Consider the following 6706-nt stretch of genomic DNA (forward strand, 5'->3'; position numbering starts at 1 on the left):
CATCACGACAACGCCCGAGTTCACACATGCTTCGTTTCAATGGCTAAAATTGAAGAACTAAAATTCGAATTGGTCGAACACCCACCGTATTCACCAGATTTGTATAGAGCTCCAAGGAGCGTTTAAAAACAAGCAGCTCGGTGCTGATTTGAACATTTTGATAAAGTAATAAAAGAACGTGGTTTCGAGTATTCCTCGGTCAAACGCTGTTTATACTTTTTAGATCGTGGACACAATTCAAAAAATATGTATCTAATTCTATATGATGATGACATTCCACTAATGACTTTAGAGAAGAGCGTTGTGATAAATTTCAAAAAATATTTAATGATTCAATTCTCTATGGTAGATAAGAATTAAATAAGTTTTTTTTAGGTATCAATGTCCAAAGTAGTGGCGATACAATTACATTGGATCAAAGGATTTATCTAGAGTCAATTTTCAAGAAATTCAATATGACTGATTGTAATCCTGTCAGCACGCCCTTGCCGAGTAAATTAAACTATAAAGATCTAGTATCTAAAGTATTTCGCGATGTCCCTTCAAATAATCTTATCGGATGCCTAATGTACGCAATGTTTTGTGCGAGACCTAATCTTTGCTTTACTCTAAATGTATTGAGTAGATAACAGGTTAAAAATTACAAAGAATTATGGCAAAATTTAAAAAGAGTCCTGAGATATGTAAAAGGTTCCTTGAACCTTAAATTAACATACAAAAAGGGTTATCACACCGATATGTTTGTTGGATATATAGATGCCGATTGGGCGAGTAATGAAACTGACCGAAGAAGTAGTACTGGGTTTGTTTTTAAATTGTCCAATCAAAATACAGTTTGTTGGAATAGTAAAAGACAAAACCCAGTGGCAATTTCTTCAACAGAAGCTGAGTGCATGGCTGTTTTTTAAGTAGTTAAAGAAGATTGTTGGTTAAAATCCCTTTTGCGAAGTATTGACATTGAAATTGAATAACCAACAACTATTTTTGAAGATAACAATCTTTGTATTGCAATTACAAATAATCCAACTGATCACAAACGATCTCAACATATCGATGTAAAGTACCATTTTTCAATAGAGAAAGTCGAAAACAAACAATAATGCTTAACAATGTGTGTGCAGATGAGCAGATTGCTGATACTTTAACGAAATCGCTGCCTGCGCCACAATTCATTCAGTTCCGAAAACAAGTGGGTCTGGAAGAACTACTCAAGGACTAGAAACCCAAGACAAAACTTCTAGAGCAGCTACATCTTATCATCCCTTCAACGTTAAATTATTTAGACATAAAAAGCTGAACTGAAGCAAATACTCGTACTCTTTTTCTGATACGTTTGGCACTTGCTTTATCATTGAATATTATTATAAACATGTTAAGCAAAGTTTTGTTGATATGGTCTGGTGGGTTTTTTCTTGGGGTTTCCTTCGATGCCCATGCAACAAATGTTGCACCAAAATTGAAATTCCCAAGTGAAAGAAGAGAGAGAATATTGTCAATTTCTACATATTAATATTTCGTATCGCCTTCTGACTCTGTATATGTTGTCTACGAGTCCCTCGCTTTTAGACCAATACGTCAAGTCAGTTGCTTGATGCTCTCTAATGAGTTAAGACTTTTTGATGAAATAAAAATCTTTTCAACTAATTCACCTAAAGTAAAGAGTTTTATTCGTTTATTTGTTTAAATAACTATTTAACTTTAACCATATCCCAAAAGTTTCTAGTCCTAAAGCTGAAGCTTTATTACACCTTTCTTCAACATCAAGTCCTTCGGAACCTCACGAAGACACTGTCCAACCTATTGACAATAATGTCGATAGTCTCACTCTCTTAGAAACAGCTTTTGAGGATGTTAATTCCAGTGATAATTTATCTGCACGTTCTTTATCTTGAATTTTGCCTTCATTAACCTCCATTAATGAAACATATTTGGATAGCGAATCACCCACTCTTAACATTGATATTGCTATAAAAAAATTGCATGAAAGTTTGCCAGTGTTTTCCAAAATACTATATACGTGGTGAGCTACTAATATCTACTAATATCAGCGTTGGCATCATTTGAAGGCTATTCTGCTGCACGAAAGAAAAGAAGCTACACGACAAAGTCGCTGCACACGAGAGTAGTGTTACGAACATAAACTTCGTTGAGTAACTAATTTTTTAAGAATATACAACGCGAGCAAGAAGTGTGAAAAGAATTTAAAAGGAGACTTATACATGTAACCTTGTTTTTTACGGAAAGAGGTTTGGCTTTCCGCGTGGATAGTGACAAAATTAGAGATATATCTAAAGGTAACTTCCTCGGAATCCTTGAACTTACAGCAAAATAAGACCATCTCCTTAATGACCACCTACGAATAGTCCGTTACTCTCAAGAAATGGGAATAGATTACAGGTGCAATACTTATCAGCAGATATTAAAAATGAATTTATGATTGTCTATGCAAAAGAAATGATAAATTGTATTCTTAAAATACGGGCAAAAGTAAAATATTGTCACAGATTGTCGAGGGCAGGGATATGACATTGACAGCAATATGAAAGGCGCCTACAGAAGAACTCAGGCGAGAATACTGGCTGCCAAAAGTCTAGCTGCCTATTTTGTCTGCGCTTGTCACTCTCTAAACTCTTTTAAGAATACAAGCAGCTAAAAGTTTTTTGCTGCTCTTACATTTTTTGATGTCAGAACCAAATCGTACGAAATATTCAGTTCCGTTTCATAGAGATGGGAAATACTAAGAGACAAAATAGACTACTCTCTGCATTCAACCTCTCGAGCTCGCTGTTCGGACAGGATTAGAGTCGTAAAACCGCTTGCTGCTCATCTTTCAGGAGTGACAGAAGCACTATTTGAGTTGTCCTTATTAATTCTTTGTCCGGGCTACGGTCGGGCTCCGCGGGCAGCTCCCGGCCATGCTCCATGGCCGGACGCTGGCGGGATTCCGGCCAGAAACCCCGACTTAAAGCCGGGCTCTCCGGCCGTAGAATGGCCAGCCCCCGACTTGAGTTTCCACCCGGGAATGTCAATTAGGAAATCCGATTCAGAGATAGCAGTTTCAAAGAGAGAACAATTTCTAATAAAAATAGAATAAAACTTCCGGCCTAAAATTTCGCTTCCACATTTATTTCTAGAACCTTTCTATCACCAACGAGTCACGAGTCTAATTTATTTTAGTGGTTGATCAAACAAATTTTGAGATGACGTACAGAGAATATATTTTCTGAAATAAAAAAAGTCCCTAAAAACTTTATTAATTCAAATTCCGGCAAGTGAAACTTCTTTGAGATATATTTTTGATACACCTACACCATCAAAATGACTCAGAATTAATTTTAGGCTGATTAATTCTCATTTTTGGGATACGGTCCAGAGATAACGAATTTTCAATAATGTTGATTGAAATGCACCACCTGAAATACACCAATTTCATCTTCATTTTCTGCTTAGTATTTCGTCTAGGATCGATCTATGAAAAAGAAACTGGAAATCAATTATTACATTAAGAAATTATGTGTTACTTATTAAAATTATTAATAAGTAATTATTGTTAAAGTTAATACTGTCGACACTGTTCGTAATAACCATACAAAACCACAAACCATTTAATTGGTAACGAATAATCAATCGAAAGTATAATAAACATGCCGGGGCGGTCTGTCATTGTTTCGATGTTATGTTCGGATTGACCTTTTTGTCCTAAACGCTGTAAGTGAATGCGGTTATGTCAATTTAAATTTTTCGCATACAATGTTTCACTCTCTTTATTTCAAACATATCCTGTCTATTCAGAAGATACCTTTTTATGCTGCAAATAAGTGTTAAACACAATTCACGCTTCGCTCACTGGAAGCGCAGAATATTCTTACTATTTTATAGTATTTGTTATTTAACAGCCATTCCATAATGTTATTGGCACAGAATTAATTAAAGGTTTCATGTCAGTCCACATTCTCACTTAATTATTAATTAAACACTTTTATTATTTGTAATTACTGCATGACATAACCTATATTTTTGACACGTGTATCGATTTGAGGTTTTGAACGCAGCCATGAAAACTATGACAAACTCGATCCGAAGATGCACGGACTTGACCGAACTGCCGATCCGAATGCAAGTTTCAAACCGCGAAATTGGAAAATGATTGCATTTTAAAAATGCAATCTGTTTTTACGAGTTTCGTATAGTTTACGAGATACTCAAAAAAGGTTATGTATTTTGAACTTAACCAGACAAGTTTTATATATTTAATTGTTTCCTTTTTAAACATATTGAAATTTTGAACATTCAAAAATTTATTGCATACCTCTAGATTCGCAAAAACGTGTACATTTAAAACAACTAATTTTCAAATCGTTAATTCTAAAACGTGTATGTATATGATTTATAGGCATCACGAAAACACACCTGGTTCTTTAAAAACTACTTTCTGAGTATCTATAGATGGAAATGTCAGAAAAAAGACTTATGACGCCCTCGCCCTATAGCTTCAGAATCTTTCCTTCACTTCACATTTATGAGAAAAAATAGCGTGTGCAATGCGGGAGCAATTGGCGTTTTTGATTTCGCGTAAATTTGTTCGCTCGTAGCGGAGGCCTGGAGTTCTTTTGCACTATAATATATTAGTTTTAATCATTTATTTTAAAGATTCAGTCATCACTGTCACATAAATTACCGTATCTACTTTTGACAAATTGAAGGCTGGAGCGGGATTATTTCGAACTTGCTAGGTACTATTTAGGCCTCTCCCTTCTCTTTCATGCAGTGTCTTGCGCGATGACTGAGAAAGAAGCCCCGAGCGCAGTGTCCTTCTTTTGCACGACAAATTCTAGATGTGACTATCGTAACGTGACTATCTATATCTTCCACTATGGCAGTACGAAGATCCCTACCTCCACATCCCCTCTCCATGTCCTACCAGGAAATGATTAAAAGAAAATTTTTTAGGTCTTTTATTAGCTACTAATCTTCTATTAATCGTTTCAAACTTATTATTGTTTTTATTATAAATTTTTATTCGCTTTTCACATAAACATTTTGTTTGCATTACCGCATTAGAATACAAAGCAATATTGGCTAGAAGATCATTCAAAAATAAAATAAATTTCCTGAACATGTTTTGCATGCGAAGGTACAAATCCAAAGATATTATAAGCCTAGATGCGGCACGTGTATAGTTCGAGGAACTAATTGTAGACGGCGCTCCCGGCGAAAATTGCCCGATCCCCCCATGCCTCTCAACCCGAAACTCGCACCAACCAACTACTTTGCCCCTGCAATCTTCACCCGTCGAACAAGTCCACCAAATAGCCGATACTAAGTCGGCAAATACTAAATACTTAAAAATATAAAATACAAATTTTATATCGGAAATTTCGATTCATTATTTTCAATTAATGAATCATTTATTTGAATAAATTTTGCATCAAGAAAATATGTAGATGCATAACATTTACTTCTAAATTGAATTAAAATGTAATTGTATCGTAATAAATATTTTTATCTGACATCTTTTATTGAAAAAATTAGTCATTTTGCAATTAAAATTTACTGTCTATAAATAATATTATTTTGTTGTTTTGAAAGAAAAGCGGTAGAAATTCTACTAAATCAAACTATACGTTTTAAGACATTAAAACTTTTAATTGATAAACATATTTAGTTTTCAGATGTAGAGTTAAATGATATAGGAATACCGCCTCCCTCACGATTATTAATTTAAGTAAACAATAATTCGTAAATTTCTATGTTCGTGTAATTAATTATGAATTAAATAAATTATAATGAAACGATAAAATTATATAATAAAATTATTTTTTATTTAATTTTTTATATAATATTTTATAGAAATTTATGCATATTACTATTTATGCAAATTATATCCCGATTTTTTAAATTGAGAACCCCATAATTTCAAAATTGAAAAAATTTATTTTTGAATTTTACTCGAGTGGTTGAACAGAATATATAAATATTTTGCCTTAAATTTCTCAATTTAAACTAAAAGATCAGAAATTATTGGAAAGTTTCAAAAGCATTTATCTCTTAATTGTTACTTTGTAATAAAATAATCCGTAAATGAACTTTTATTGTCGCTTGCACATTCTCACCGTGCGCTGTACCCGTGTCTCGCAAGTTCGAGCGCGCCTGGGGCGCACGTCTCTTGATTTCCGCGATTCGCGCTCAGATATTTATTCTTTGCATTTAGAATGCTTGAATGAAACTTTATCAAAAACATCTCTTTAGATTGCAGTATTTATATGCGTGTTCATATTCTGAATTTTTTGCTTAAATAAGAATAGTTAAAGATTAAGTTTCTCAAAGCTCTGTATGCTTTGAGGTACACAATATTATCGTGACATTCGCGCTAAGCACTCGTTTTTTGACAGACAGTTGTAAATTTATATTTTCTGGACCACCCTAAAATAAACTTAAAAAATACAATCCTTTTTTTAGACATTTTTCCCTATCTCGCGTTGTTATGCTAATAATAGGATTTTGTTTTTCATATTATTATTTATACATGTTCAAAGCAAAATATCCTACAAGTCTTCTTTCTGATTTTTCACGTAGCTTGCGTCTTTTAGCGTGATATTGGAACTTTCGATTATCTGCATATATTACTTACGATAAAACAAAATTACGAGTTCTATTGAAAAGTGGTTTAAAGAAATTTTGTAGGATTTTTCAAAACCAATGTTGT

General features: G+C 33.6%; 1 protein-coding gene across 4 annotated transcripts in view; it reads right to left on the reverse strand.

Annotated features, from left to right (window-relative positions):
• The window catches only part of LOC117169389 (beta-1,4-glucuronyltransferase 1-like), a 72129-nt gene that overhangs the window by 57675 nt on the left and 7748 nt on the right, over nt 1–6706 (reverse strand). Inside the window, exon 1 of one of the 4 annotated variants that reach the window (XM_033355749.1) lies at nt 4679–4758. The exons of the other annotated variants lie outside the window; for them this stretch is intronic. The gene's annotated coding sequence lies outside the window, so the exon portion shown is untranslated. Of the gene's footprint in view, nt 1–4678; nt 4759–6706 lie in introns of those variants that run through there. 4 annotated transcript variants of the gene reach the window in all.

The sequence above is a fragment of the Belonocnema kinseyi genome, chromosome 3 (genome assembly GCF_010883055.1).
Source record: "Belonocnema kinseyi isolate 2016_QV_RU_SX_M_011 chromosome 3, B_treatae_v1, whole genome shotgun sequence".
NCBI classification, from domain to species: domain Eukaryota; kingdom Metazoa; phylum Arthropoda; class Insecta; order Hymenoptera; family Cynipidae; genus Belonocnema; species Belonocnema kinseyi.